This window comes from Polypterus senegalus, chromosome 1 (assembly GCF_016835505.1).
Source record: "Polypterus senegalus isolate Bchr_013 chromosome 1, ASM1683550v1, whole genome shotgun sequence".
Lineage (NCBI taxonomy): Eukaryota > Metazoa > Chordata > Cladistia > Polypteriformes > Polypteridae > Polypterus > Polypterus senegalus.
This window is the reverse complement of record NC_053154.1, coordinates 79,278,608-79,294,709: the sequence shown is the minus strand read 5'-3', so window position 1 is coordinate 79,294,709 and position 16,102 is coordinate 79,278,608.

The following is a 16,102-nucleotide window of genomic DNA, read 5'->3' as shown; positions in this document are numbered from 1 at the left end:
AAGTTCACCCCGGATACCACAGATCCATGCAGCCATTCCTCCCCTCAGCTGGTTTGCCACCTGTGCAATCTCAGTGAGACTGAGTGGTTCACAGCTAATTGGAGGATCAGCCTCAAGAACCATGGACCCAGAGATATCCAATGTCATACCCGGAGGATCAGCTTTCAACAACTGCTCAAAGTAACCAGCCCAGCGGGTCACAACTGCAGTGTCATCCATAAGGACCAATCCATCAGCTGCCCTGACTGCGACTCTCTGAGGAACAGATTCAGATGTGCGTAATTCTTTGATTCCTCTATAAGCAGGACATGGGTAGCTAGACCACAGATGGTGTGTCATCTGCATAGATTCCTCTAACAAATGCCTCTTTATCTGCTCTCAGAGCCCTCACAGCCATTGCTTTCAGTTCCCAGTACAGACCAGAGTTGCCATTGAGCCATGTGTTGCAACTTCCATCAATGATATCCAGGGTGCCCTGCCAGATGAAACACCTCCTTCTAGGAACACCGGTAACACCAACACAAGTCTCATCAACCTTCAGGATCTTGTCAAGGAAGGTCTCCCACATCACATTAGGATCGGCAGTCCCACCCAAATCTGCAAGTCCCTCAAATAAACTGCATGTTTCATTAGAAACAGTGTGGTCTTGGAGTCTGGCCAAGTCCAGGCTAATTGTACTAGTAGGTGGTAACCTGCTGGACCTAAGCTGGATCCTAAGAGTTACAACAACATGTTTGTGGTCAGAATTCACAAACTGGACAATTCTTAAGTATATACAGTATGTTTCCTTTGTGCTCTGTCCCATTAAATCAAGAAGAATGCGTAATGACATGTGGTTAATAGAGAGAGGGCAAGACATTAATTGCCAGCATGCTACTGTTAATGGGCAATCAGACGGCCAGCTAAGAAAACCAAAAGAAACACAAAACAAAAACAAGACTAGTTGCACATTAGTTTAATGGTATTTTGATCTTTTTCCACTGTTAACTGCAACAGTGCTTAGTCCTGAGGATCGCCTCCTCTTAGTTCGGTACTTTTTAGTTTGGTCTTGATCCCCAGCTAGTACAGTACTATCTCAAGTACACTTCAACTTACTCAATGCATTTTTTGACCTTGACCATGTTTGACTATCCTTTTGTAACAACCCCACAATCTCTGACCTCCAATTAAGTTAAAAAAAAACTCTGTTGGGAGCTATAGAAACATATTGCATGTTCATAAAAGATTGGATTTGGGCAGCTAATTTCTGTACTTTGGAAATTAGCGACTGACTACAAACAAAATATTAATTTATGAATATATAGAGTCACTTTAAAACGACACCTTTCATTACTTCTAGGACTTTTCATACCAGGTGTGAAACACGTAGGAGTCCTGTAGTGAGGCTCTAATAGGGAACGTTTTAAGGTGGACCGGGGTGGTAACAGGTGCAACAATTAATTAGTGACTATACTAATCTATACTGTAAGATGGAGGAACACCACTTGGAACGGGGCTGGCATTTCTTCCACTCCACCTCTGGCTCAGCTCTTGCAGGCAAGCAAAGTAAAATACCTCCGTCATCATCAATGGTCCTTAGTTGACCAGCCAACAAGAAGAACACCAACAATGCTTCTACTGCATTTTTTTCCTCTATTAATTGGCATTGGGGTAAGTGTGACACACTGCACCATTTCACCTCCAAATTAACAGTTTATTTTTCAGTACATGAACTAGCAATTCAACAGCATCTCTCAGCTGGAGCCCCGACTCTTTAAAGTATCATGTGTCACCTTTTTAAACATAATAAAGAATCTCCTGTTATGTAAAACACAACTGAAAAATGTGTTTTCCACTTTCATGGGACTTTAAGTAAACAGACATGAGAATAATGTGATTCTAAAAAATGCATTTAAACTTTATCTGGGTTTCCATGTTTAATACTTCTCTGCAGTTTTATGTTAAAAAGAAGCATTATGCATGATTAACAATGAACAAGATAATGATAAAAAAAAAACAGTTTTTAGGAAATGGTTATTTTGATATTAGTGGAAAAGTACTGCAGATGATCACTGGGGGCAGTGCTTTATTTTTTGTATGGTGGCAGAGATCAGGTTTTCCCAAAGTGCCCATAATAATAGCTTGTGCTCATATCTTTCTGGCATTCCGAACACTCAAAGGATTTAACTAGTTAAGATAAACTTGATCCTTCATAGCTTGGGTGCACTGTTATCTTATTAAGGGATAGTGTAAAAAGAGTGAGAGAGTGTGTCATACTTTTAAAAAAGAAACAAATTACTGTCAAAATACTTGTCACATGACAGAAATCGTAAATAGGAATATAAAATCAGGGTTATTATAGCTTTAAATCTTATCCATAATGAAACACATTATTCTAAAATGATACTTACCCCCAAAATCTTTGGTTCAACTTTGAGAAATGTTTGTAGTTGAACTGAAAAAAAGCTACTTCCTGCTGAGTCTTGGAATGGTGCAGTAGCAGCAGTATTTGTATCCTGCCTATTATTTTGAGGGATGACCTGAGTGATGACAAGCATCCCATTGGCAGATGTGACTGATGTATTCATGTCTCTCAGCTGCTACTGATTTACTAAAATAAAAAACAGCAAACAGATAGAATTTTCACCAAAATATTTAGGTATTAGCCATGACAATGATGTTCATTTCTCTCCTGGGTGTCAGAAATTTCTCCTGGTTTACTTACAAAGGTGTCAATGCCTACTGAGCAGGTTGGCTCATAGACCCAAACCACACGCTCTCTCCCCAGTTCTTGTCCTCACTTCCTTGTCCCAGCAAACCTTATGATTCGGACATAAGTACTCTATGACAAAAATTGTGTGTCAAACTCCTCCATTCAGCACTAAGTTTTATTATGACATTTAGAAATACACAAAATAATTATAACATTTCTATAAATATATATACACAATATAAAACTAAATTGCACACATCCTACAGGATTTAAAGTATATTTATTGTGTATTTATGTATATGTCACATAAATACACAAACACTATAACACCCTTAATAAGAAAAAGAATCTAACCTGACCTTTCTTGCCTTCCTTGATACAAAGCATTAATTACATCATCATAAGAATTCTGCATTTAATGCACAATTAAATATGTGTCATTTTCCACAGTTTATCAAACTTTCAGAATAGGAACCAAATGAAGCATACAACCTCTTTAGCTAACTCTAGACATAAGCCTGCGCCACCACCACCTACTCAAAGCATCATGATGCACCAACATTGATGGACTGAAAGCGAGAAGTCTACGTGACCATCATCATCAGGTCCTTCCATGAAAACCCTAAATACAAAGAGGACTGTTTGACTTATGTTAGGTAGAATGCCCAGAGGGGACTGGGCGGTCTCTTGGTCTGGAACCCCTACAGATTTTATTTTTTTCTCCAGCCTTTGGAGTTTTTTTTGTTTTTTCTGTCCACCCTGGCCATCGGACCTTACTTATTCTATGTTAATTAATGTTGACTTATGTTTATTTTTTATTGTGTCTTCTATTTCTCTATTCATTTTGTAAAGCACTTTGAGCTACATTTTTTGTATGAATATGTGCTATATAAATAAATGTTGATTGATTGATTGATTGATAAGACTACCCAAAAAACTCAAAATATCACAAATCATACAAAATATCTGCGTAATGTAGAGATCTGAAAATTCCACCTAGAGAGCTGGTCAATATAATTACAGAAAACGTTTATGATGTCACCTAAATGAAAGTTAACTAAATGAATAATGTCCTAGTTACTGTAGGTGGTTGTAATCGTTTTCCTATATGCTGTATACATTATCATTATAAAACTGATTTTTTTTCTAATGTTATGTAAGTTTGTTGGACAGAAAACTGAATATTGTCACCCTAAGTGTAATAGCATAGCAAGCAACATAGATTAACAAATATACAATTGGGTCCAAAAATATTTGGACAGAGGCAACTTTTTTCTAATTTTGGTTCTGTACATCACCACAATGAATTTTAAATAATACAACTCAGATGCAGTTGAAGTGCAGACTTTCAGCTTTAATTCAGTGGGTTGAACAAAACAATTGCATAAAAATGTGAGGCAACTAAAGCATTTTTTTAACACAATCCCTTCATTTCAGGGGCTCAAAAGTAATTGGACAATTGACTCAAAGGCTATTTCATGGGCAGGTGTGGGCAAGTCTGTCATTATGTCATTATCAATTAAGCAGATAAAGGCCTGGAGTTGATTTGAGGTGTGGTGCTTGCATGTGGAAGATTTTGCTGTGAACAGACAACATGCGGTCAAAGGAGCTCTCCATGCAGGTGAAAGAAGCCATCCTTAAGCTGCGAAAACAGAAAAAACCCATCTGAGAAATTGCTACAATATTACAGTGGCAAAATCTACAGTTTGGTACATCCTGAGAAAGAAAGCAAGCACTGGTGAACTCAGCAACGTGAAAAGACCTTAAAGTCCACAGAAGACAACAGTGGTGGATGATCGCAGAATCATTTCCATGGTGAAGAGAAACCCCTTCACAACAGCCAACAAGTGAACAACACTCTTAAGGGGGTAGGCGTATCGATATCCAAGTCTACCATAAAGAGAAGACTGCATGAAAGTAAATACAGAGGGTGCACTGCAAGGTGCAAGCCACTCATAAACCTCAAGAATAGAAAGGCTAGATTGGACTTTGCTAAAGAACATCTAAAAAAGCCAGCACAGTTCTGGAAAAACATTCTTTGGACAGATGAAACCAAGATCAACCTCTACCAGAATGATGGCAAGAAAAAAGTATGGAGAAGGCGTGGAACAGCTCATTATCCAAAGCACACCACATCATCTGTAAAACACGGTGGAGGCAGTGTGATGGCTTGGGCGTGCATGGCTGCCAGTGGCACTGGGACACTAGTGTTTATTGATGATGTGACACAGGACAGAAGCAGCCAAATGAATTCTGAGGTGTTCAGAGACATACTGTCTGCTCAAATCCAGCTAAATGCAGTCAAATTGATTGGGCGGCGTTTCATGATACAGATGGACAATGACCCAAAACATACAGCCAAAGCAACCCAGGAGTTTATTAAAGCAAAGAAGTGGAAAATTCTTGAATGGCCAAGTCAGTCACCTGATCTTAACCCAATTGAGCATGCATTTCACTTGTTGAAGACTAAACTTCGGACAGAAAGGCCCAAAAACAAACAGCAACTGAAAGCCGCTGCAGTAAAGGCCTGGCAGAGCATTAAAAAGAAGGAAACCCAGCATCTGGTGATGTCCATGAGTTCAAGACTTCAGGCTGTCATTGCCAGCAAAGGGTTTTGAACCAAGTATTAGAAATGAACATTTTATTTCCAGTTATTTGTCCAATTACTTTTGAGCCCCTGAAATAAAAGGGATTGTGTTAAAAAAAACGCTTTAGTTTCCTCACATTTTTATGCAATCTTTTGTTCAACCCACTGAATTAAAACTGAAAGTCTGCACATCAACTGCATCTGAGTTGTTTCATTTAAAATTCATTGTGGTAATGTACAGAACCAAAATTAGAAAAAAGTTGTCTCTGTCCAAATATTTATGGACCTAACTGTATGTGTTATACTTGCCTGTTTCGTTACATGCATATTATACTTATAAGAGATATGGCTGCATACATTTGTCTTTTGCGTGTTCCTCCGCTTCTGTCATCTTTTCCCTGAACTGGGCACATAATGGGCTAGCCTTAGACCTTTTTTTATTAATTTTGTTAAACTGACACTCCCTAGCATCCATGTTCTACTCATTCACAAATCTGCCAACGAAGAGTCAAGACTAAAAGCAGTTCATCTTGGTAATGTGCCGACTGGTTTTATATTGTTCTTAACGATTTCACATAAAGTACAAAAGAATGCAACATTTCCGTGAAACTATATACTGTATTCACAGATTTAGGAATAAACAGTGGTTTATTTTGTAGCATTTCGTACTGTAATTGATTACTACCTGCATCAGAACTGTGCAAAGTTAGAGGTGTGCTATTTGATAAGATTCCCCAGCTCCCCCTACCTTGGTTTCCAGACCTGAGGGTCAATTTACTCCCGACCCCACCTTACTCCCAACTCGTATTTTAGACGCCCCGGAACACACTAAACAGAAGCGGAGAGGTTCTGTTCTGTTTACGTTTCGCCGCTTGTTACTGCATTCGCACTGGCCGGGACAGTGGCACGAAGCTGATGAAGCGGCAGGGAATTCAGCTCAAAGCTGCTTTTGTAAATGCTGTAATCATCATTCAGTAGTTTTTGGTGCGGGTACCCCATTTCGCCCATATCTAAATTTACCACTGTATGAACCAGTATGTTCAGGTGTGCTGCCATAGTTCTACACAACCGCAGATCGTTCGTGGTTACTTAAAGCAACACTTGTTTCAGTTTTTAAAGGCAACGTAACTTCGGAAGCGTAACTACAGGAGCTGACGGCTTTGGTTCCTTAACATCTAAAAAGTGTCAAGTAATCTGGGTTCAACAATTAATTATACTTCTCAGTTTTTAATATAATGCTGCTGCTAACATGTTCGGGATCAGACTAAAAAATGTATTTAGTAAATTAACAGCACGTTGGTCCTGCTGGGCCAGTGCATTCGCCTTTAGTGTTCCTGCTTGACCACAACACGCGTTTGTTGTTTAGAGCAGTACAACATGGAGTTTACTAAATGGAATGCCGAAATTTCTTACTTCCCACGCTTAGGATATATCGAGGCAGTCGTAACTATAGTCGGAGATACTGAATGATTAATTATGATATACACTTATTTTAAAATTCTAATGCAGCAGAATAGAAGTGGCAAAAGGTCTACAATAAATAAATGAGTGCGTCCCCAGTTCCTGGGTAAGGTACCAAGCAGTTCTTTAATCTTCATACTGCAGCCCTGTTCTAGTCGGATCGCTTGGTTGTGTGACCCTGTACACATTGGGTGGTAACTTTAAATTATATCAGCACACACACTTTTCAAAATAGAGTTGCTGAAATGGTTCTTCACACCAGTGCCATAGTAGAAAACGTTTTGATTCCTAATAGTACTCACATGAAGGTTCCAGAAAGAACTTTATTAATTTAGATCTCTAACAGGTTCGATAAAAATAAACAGATGATAAAAGATGTGTGCCATACCAATGGGTTTCTGATTTTAAAATGATTTTACTGCATACAATCATACAGGCTAAGCTCAGGTTTTCTTGATCTCTTGGTACCCTGCAAGGTCTCCTATTATACACCATGTTTTTTTTTGTTTTTTTTTTTGTTTTGTTTTTTTTGTCCATATATTAGGAGCCCTTTTTAAAGATCAAATAACCAAGCATATACAAAGAACCATTCCAAGATGTGTATGGTTCTTTTTCAAACAGTGGTTCTAAAAGGAACCACACAGTCTAGTAAAATGCCATTAAAGACCCATTATTTTAAGAGTAAAGGAATTTCAGCAGTGGGCACAAACACTGGAGGTTAAACCCTGAATGAGTCACAATCGTTTTACACAATTTATACTTGATGATCACTCTGTCCTGTAATTCTCTGGGATGTGTTACTACAGAAAACAGCATATACAGGACAACATGCAAACCTCATGCAGTGATATGGCTGAGATTATGCTATTCATACCAATATTTAATAAGTCAAATTACCAGCTGAAGGCATGGATGATAATGTTGCCAGCTCTCAGATCCGTTAGGGGCCTTTTACAGTAAATGTGGTGCATAAGTACATTATACAACAGTTTAATGATCTTCATGTTATACTCTTATCGACGGCTTATTTTTTCTCTTGAGACTTTGACATAAGTTGCCGATTTCAACATTTGGAACATTCCGAGCTATTGATCAGATTAATCTCTGCTGACAGCCTTCTGAGAATTGTTTAAGTACTCTCTATCTTTATTTATTTGGACAACAGAAGACATTGCAGTTTCAAAGATAATAATACTAAGACATTTTCGGTAAAAAAAAAAAACAGAATTAACCCCTACTCCACCTTGATAACGCTATGAATTGCATTTTACGCATCTTAATTGTTAGAAATTAAGTTTACTAAACTGTAATCTTCGCTGCTGGTTAGGAAAACGAATGGATGGATATGAGGTAACCTACTCCACTGTCGAAAAGCCTGCGAAATAAACAAACGGTATGTTTGTGAAGAGGAAGAGATGTGAGACTCATTTGATCTTATAATTTTTTTTATTTTGCAAATGTGTTTTCAGTAGCACTTTACTGTAAACGAAGTCACTGAATGTTTAAAACAAGTTTTTTTTTTAATTATAGGACCACTTTCTGTATATTAAACTGTGTTTCCGATTGTCTTTTAAAATATTAAATTTTTGTTACCGATTTATAAAACCGACATTAAAAAAACAAGACTTTCTTTTTCTCGCTGATAACTCTAATATATGCTAATGAATAAAGATAGTTTGCTTCGATTCCTGGAGAAATCGGACAGAAATGACGAACTCTTGCTTAATTTTAATGCATGGCATTCATTTTTATCATGACTGTATTGATATGTATAATGACCACTAGATGTTAGTAATGGAGGTATGTTTAAGACAGTTATAGATGTTAGCCATAAGGAAGTGCTGGGCAGACTGGCGCAGCCATATATTGAAGCGAGTGGAATACCTTTAATTTATTGCTTAAACAATTTCGGACAGTAGTGGTGCTTACTTTCTCTGTGTGATCTGTGGAATCATTTTGTTTTATGCACAGCTAAATGTACGATAAATGTTCCCAAAATGTCTTAATTTAAATGTTTCCTTCGTTATTTTCTCTTTTGTACATATTACTCTATCAGTGTATAATGTGAATATTGTCACTTATTACATCGTCGCTACTCTATCTTTGAATAAAAAAATAACATAAAAACAACGTTTGTTAACTTTTCTCTTACCCTGTCCGACTGAATTGGAACTGTAACTGAGCTACCCAACTCTAAATGGATTATGTTGCAGTTTCACTACCTTAAGTAATAATATAAGGAATTACAAAACTGCGAGAGAATTCGAGATGAGGTTCGATTCACGTGACTGTGAGTCACTACGACGGCAATCCTAATCGAGTATCAACAGAAGATTTAATTTCTTCATCTGAAAATTACGCGCATTTTAGAACTCCACCAAACATGCACACAGTGTCACAATGTGGACAGCCAATGGGCACTGTGGGCCAGGGCAGGCCCAATAAAATATAACACTGGGCCAGTGTGCAGGTTGGCCCAAGATGGGTTAATTACGGGTATTACTTGATCAGTAATTTCCTCATTGGCCAGTGATCGTTTGCTAATAATGGGCCTTTGTAATCAATACACCTAAGAATTGCTTTACAAACTTGAATTAGGACATGCTGTGTTATATAAATTAAAATAATGCATTTGCAAAAAAGTATTGGAAATGAAGTATAGGCTCAAGGGAGACTATTGAGGGTTGCCGCCCTCACCATCGTGCCACATGATTCGCGAAGGAGAAAAGCTCGTCGCTCGAGCTGCACGAATCGCCAACAGGGAAACCACCTACCCACTCTTAAATTGTAGTGTTATAAAATATGCCCTGGACTGGCAGAGTAAACTGCCAGTTTTGGGGGCGTAACTCAAGTGCCCGGGATGAGAGACGATGAAGAAATGACCAATGAGCATGCTTCTGTCGGAGACAGCCAATCATGGAGTTTTTTTCTTGAAGCGGTTCGTCCACTCGAATGAAAGCACGCTGTATTCGGAAGCAAATTTTGGGAAAGGGTTAGTTTCTTTGACACTTGAATTATAATGCATAAAGGTGCTTAGGGTTATTGTCAATTTCAGTTGTACTACAGTCGAAATCGATGTGTGTTACATTATGGCTGTTAGTTGGCACATTTCGATGTTAAGGGATTATACCGCTAGCCAGATTTTATAACAGTAAATGTAGATAAAATAAAATGGCATTAGAATCCAAATCGGTATATACCCCTCAACATTATAAAAGTAAACTTATCTTTAAAGCCTCCTACTGCTAGATAGGTAGGTAGTCTGAAGAATCGCCAAATAATTTTTTGCTTTTTTAACGTCGTGGTAAATTTGCTTCGACGTAGTATTGCTGGTGGATTTTAGATTTTGAAGAAATACAAATAACAATTTGATCAAAATGTATTGTTTCTATATTGGTTACTATATTTTAATGACACTTTCATGCACTGAATAGTCTTTTTAATCATATGACAGAACTATCCTCATGAAAATATATTTCTGTACTTGTACTTTATGCGGGTTTACTTCTTTTAAAATCCATGTTGGAAGCTTAGTTATCAGGAACTGACAACAATAGTGCAGTTATAAAAATGGTGAATGGACAGACAGTAAATGGACACAGTTCCAGATATGGCCCGTATATACTGTAACATCAGGACCAGAACTGGCATACAGACCTGGTCCAGTATCTTTTTGCACAATGGTCAATTCTGGCACAGTTCAGGATTTTTACCTGGGCCAGAATTACGCCAGAGCTGGACCAGCATCACATAATTTTGTTAAAATCTGGGCCTTTTTCTGGCACACATTCATTACACCCCCAGACTGACTCTGTGCCAAATCTTGCCCCTGTAGAGACAAGTTCTTAAAACTACCTCAGCTTCTAATCTGGATAAGGCAATTAGGGCTAACTTCTGCTGAATTGTTGAAAAAATGTAGATAAAATGATGACCTTGCCTTAATGAATAAGTAATACAGGGTCATCCTTCTAATATTTAATTATACCTAATTATGCCATGGTCTATCAGAACAGCCTTAGGAAATCGAGGAATGAGCTAATGAAGGTCTCAAACGGATTCTACAGAGATGCTAGCTTACTTCAACTCCAGTTGAGTTGGCAGATTATACATTTGTTGGTGGCATTTTCCAAACACATAGCATGAAAAAAAACAAGAAAAAAAACTTGCAAATCATGACATACTTAATTCATAGCAATATCACCTACATGTTCTGTTCAGTTAAATAGTATTTTCTTGTCCATATTCCCTCCCACATAACATTTAAGTGTCTAGTATACAAAGTTAAGAAGAGAAAAATAACTGAATGACAACTTTCAGTATATAACTGGTTTATTTATTATCAGGTTATGTAAAGTCAATGCAATTGCATTGATAAAAAGTACTACAATTCCAAACAAACATAATATATTAATATATTGAGTATTTAAGAAGTTCAAATATCCAGTAACATGGTTAAAATATAAAAGTACTAAGGGACTTTGTTCGCCAACCCCCGTGTGTGGTTTCCGGATACACACTTTTAAGATTTTTGTTTTCTTTGCATTTTTGCTATTTCATTAGTTTCACTTTTATTTCAGAACTTCTGTAAAAACAGTATTTGGAATCTTTCTTGTCCCAATATGATGAATCTTTTTAATGAGGTCAGTGAGACATGTGTTTAATGTCTTTGTACAATAATTCAGGATAGGTTTCTTTGTTTGGAATTTCAACACTTACAAAGCGATCCACATCATCAGCAGATAATAATTTTTTTTGCAAAGTAACCAATAAATGCATGTGAGGTAAACCACATTTTCGAAATTCTCTGACTTAAACTTCAAAGCCTTACAATATTTACATACTTCTGACATATCACCTGTGTCCATATATTCAATCTCTGTTCGCCTTTTCGTTATTTCTCCAAGTAGTATTTTCTCTTTCTTTACGCTAATGTGATGTTTACTTTCTTTGTTTTGACACTGTCGTTTGTTTCTGCTTTCATATTCTGCATCTTGCTCTGCATGTGTTTCGTGCCTACGTTTTTTTTTTGAGTCTTTTGATAAAAAGAGCACAGTCCAGGAAATTCATTTAAAATCCACAAGCCCTGGTGCCGTCCTTTAAAGCTGACACCTCTCCAGCTTATCCTATTCGGATTTTGCAGCCCAGAAAAATGTTAACCAACAAGTGCAGACACCCAATTCATATGGCCCATGTCCCCGCCACCAATCGCACGGCGTCTGCGGGCAACCTCCAGGCCCTGCTCCACCTATACCACTGATAATTCTGGCTCCACCCAGTGTGGGTGCTCTATACTTCTACCAGTGTTATTGGGTCTACCCAGTGAGAGCCCATCCAGAGCACAATGGTCACTTCTGCAAGTCCCTTAACAGGAGCAACTCACAGCCCCCTCCTGAGCGATGGCCGCATGCTTCTCCTTTGGGCTCTACTCCCGTCCACCTGCTTCTGTTCTCTACACCAGCTTGTTTTCTTTCTCACACTCTCTCTTTCCTGCCTGCCTCTTCTCCTGTCCTTTAACCTCCAATCTATTTGACTCTTCTTTTTTCTTTCTTTCCCTGACCCATGCAGGCTCTTTTTAAACCTGCTGTCTAATTGGATGCAGGTGCGAGAAGCCGCTCCCTCTATGGCATTATTGAAGTACCTGACTGCCACCCCTCCTATGTAAGCATATTCGCCGTGGGCAGCCAGTGCTTCCACTATCCATTGAGCAAAATGCACTTATTCATCCTTGCACCCTGTTGGAGCCTGCACCTACATGGGGTGCAATTAATTATTTAAAACCGGTGCAGCGCCATGGACCACACATCATACTGCTTCCTCACCATTCATCTGACCTCTCTCTCTCATTCACACAGATGCATTCTGTCTTGGTCCTACTGACCTTCATTCCTCTCATCTTTAGGCTATATCTCCACCTCTCCAGGATCTCCTAAACCTGCTCCCTACTCTTGTTACAGATCACAATGTCATCTGCAAACATCATAGTCAATGGTAGGGAACCATTCCTGGATGAGTTTATCCATTCCCGGGAATTCGGGAATCCTGCATGTCATTCCTGGGAATCCCGGGCTCCCGGGGATGACACAGTGCACAGGCATCTCATATGTGAACGGTTTTAGAACAACTGACACTTATTTTTAATAAAACTACTGCAATATGTTGACACCAATAAAAGACTAACCTTATCTACAAGCAGTTCATGCTGTCATATAAGTACATGTATCTAGTTCAGGGGTGCCCACACTTTTTCAGCTTGCAAGTTACTTTTAAAATGACCAGGTTGAAATGCTCTACCTACATAAAAAATGCTATATATATATACTATGTATATATACTGTATATATATATATATATATATATATATATATATATATATATATATATATATATATTGCATAGTTTTACTGTCAAATAATGCAAAGAGTATGCAACACGTGTTTCGCCCTTTACGTTGCGCCACGGTATGTGGTTCATTTATTTGACAGCATGTAGATTGGGGTAATTACATTCATGGCATTCGTAGTCTGAATCACAATCTGATTGTATGGGTGCATGTGGGATGACCAGTGTGTTAGAAGGAAAGAAATCTCAGACTGGCCGCCCTGTATGTTAATCAAGTGGCAAATGCCATAGGGAGGATATATGATAGACTAACTTTAAAAAAATTTTTTTTTGAATGCAACGCGATCTACCTTATCAGATACTGATAAACTTGTTCTAAACAACGCCCGCACTTGCCGTTGCTCTGAAACACCACCATTTAAGCTTTTACTGATGCATCCAGTTTCTTGTCATCATTCTGTAATGGCAAGTTTCTTGGCACAGATAATGTGGATGCAACAGACTGACGTATTGCAATTTCAAGTTGCTGTTCAAAGCTGTTGTCTGACAGATGGCAATGAAGTCTGCCCTGTCCCGGCATTCGTGAGCTGCCGAGTGCAGACTCCTCCCAGTCCACTGTACTCAGTCTTAGTCGGAGCCGGGAGACTGACGATTGCTGCTGGTTGACTAAATTAATCTGCAAAACACTACATCGTGGGCCAAAAAACTGTGCCACTTAATTATTTTCAACTATAACTTTGTTATTTCTTGATCGATTTTTACACTTTTACACGCTATATATACGAGCTTGGCCGTTCCCGGTTACCTGGGAATTACAGCAGTCAATGGGGAATCTTGTCTAATCTTGTCTGTCAATCTGTCCATCACCATTGAAAAAAGAAAGGGCTCAGAGCCAAATCCTGATGTTATCCCATCTCCCCATTGAACATATCCATCACTCCTACAGCAGACCGAACCACTGTCACCCTTCCCTCGTACAGATCCTGTACCACTTTTACATACTTCTCTGCCACTCCCGACTTCCTCATACAATACCACAACTCCTCTCTAGGCACCCTGTCATAGTTTTTTCTCCAGGTCCACTAAGACACAATACAATTCCTTCTGTCCTTCTTAATACTTCTCTATCAACTCCCTCAGAGCAAACATCACATCTGTAGTGCTCTTTCCTGGCATGAAACCATACTCGCTGATCATGACCTCCCTTCTTAACCTAGCTTCTACTGCTCTTTCCCATAGCTTCATGTTGTGGCTGATCAATTTTATCCCTCTGTAGTTACTACAGCTCTGCACATCCCTCTTATTCTTAAAAATCAGTACAAGTACACTTCTTTTCCACTCCTCAGGTATTCTTTCATTTTCCAAGATTGCATTAAACAATCTGGTTAAAAACTCCAATGACATCTCTCCTAAACACCTCCATGCTTCCACAGGTATGTAATCTGGACCAACAGCCTTTCCATTCTTCATCCTCTTCATATCTCTCTTTACTTCCCATTTGCTAATCCGTTGCAATTCCTCTCTCTCTCATTTTCATTATTCATCAGCCTCTCAAAGTACTATTTCCATCTCCTCAACACACTCTCCTTGCTTGTGAGTATGTTTCCGTCATTATCCTTTATCACCCTAACCTGCTGCTTATCTTTCTCAGCTTAGTCCCTCTGGCTAGCCAATTAGTAAAGGTCCTTTTCTCCCTCCTTAGTGTCCACCCTCTCATGCAACTTATCATACACCTTATATTTAGCCTTCACCACCTCTCTGTTCAACTTATGCCTTATCTCCCTGTATTCCTGTCTACTTTCTTCATCTCTCTGATTATCCCACTTGTTCTTCACCAATCTCTTCCTCTGTAAATTCTCCTATAATTATCAATTTCACAAATAGGTTTCCTTGTTCTCATTCCTTTGTCACACCAAGCACCTTTCTAGCTTTCTCATTTACTGTTTCCATTGTAGTTGCCCAGTTATCTGGTAACTCTTCACTGCCGCCCAGTGCCTGTCTTACCTCATCCCTGATCTGCACCTTACAGTCTTCCTTTTTCAACTTCCACAATTTGATCCTTGGCTTTGCACTCACTCTCCCTCCCAATCTTGTTGATCTCCAGCTTCATATTACAAACTACAATCCTATGCTGCCTAACTATTATTTCTCCTGCCATCACTTTGCAGTGTCCAGTCTCCTTCAGACTGACCCAAATGCATAAGATATAATCTACTTGTGTGCATCTTCCTCCACTCATGTATGTCACTCCATGTTCCTCCCTCTTCTTAAGATACATATTTTAAATTAATTTTAAATTAATTCTTATGTCATGACATTGTTTAGTTTATTGAATATTTAAATTTGGCTTAATTTGCCAATTTGACTTTAATGTAGTGCACTGCATTTTCTCAAGAATGCGTTTAATGTTATATTTCTGATCCACTGAATGTAGGTAAAAGTCAAAGATATTATCAATGATTTAACAAAGTATTTTGAAGACCTTGCAATCAAGAGAGTTTTAACAAGTTTAAATACCTGTCTGTCCTACACTTTTATGTTTAATGTGAATGTTATTTAATCAACTAATCCTCCTTTGTGAAGCTGACACCAGTTCAACACATGTGCTGTCTTACACACCGGCTGGACATAAGAACAGCAGCTCACTAACTGTAAATGTTTTAAGAGACAACAGTTGGACTGACTTGCAGTTTATCACTTGTGAGATATGGCCGGCCGTTCATTCCGGCCAATACCCCCATGCCGCCAGATGGAGTCCTCCCGGCAACATGGAGGTGCCCCGAATTCCAGCATTATGGACATTGGAGTTTTCCTTCACAGCCCTGCTGGATACCATGGGGGCCGCCAGAGGACACTGCGAGGAGGCATAAGGATTTTTATTTATTTATTTATTGTATTGTTTATTGGAATAGTGGGGGTGGTGGTGCTTTGTGCACTGTATAATTATAATAAAGTCATTATTTGGACTTTTATCTGGTGTCTGGCATCTGATCTGAAGGTTCAAGGGGACAACAGCGGCCCCT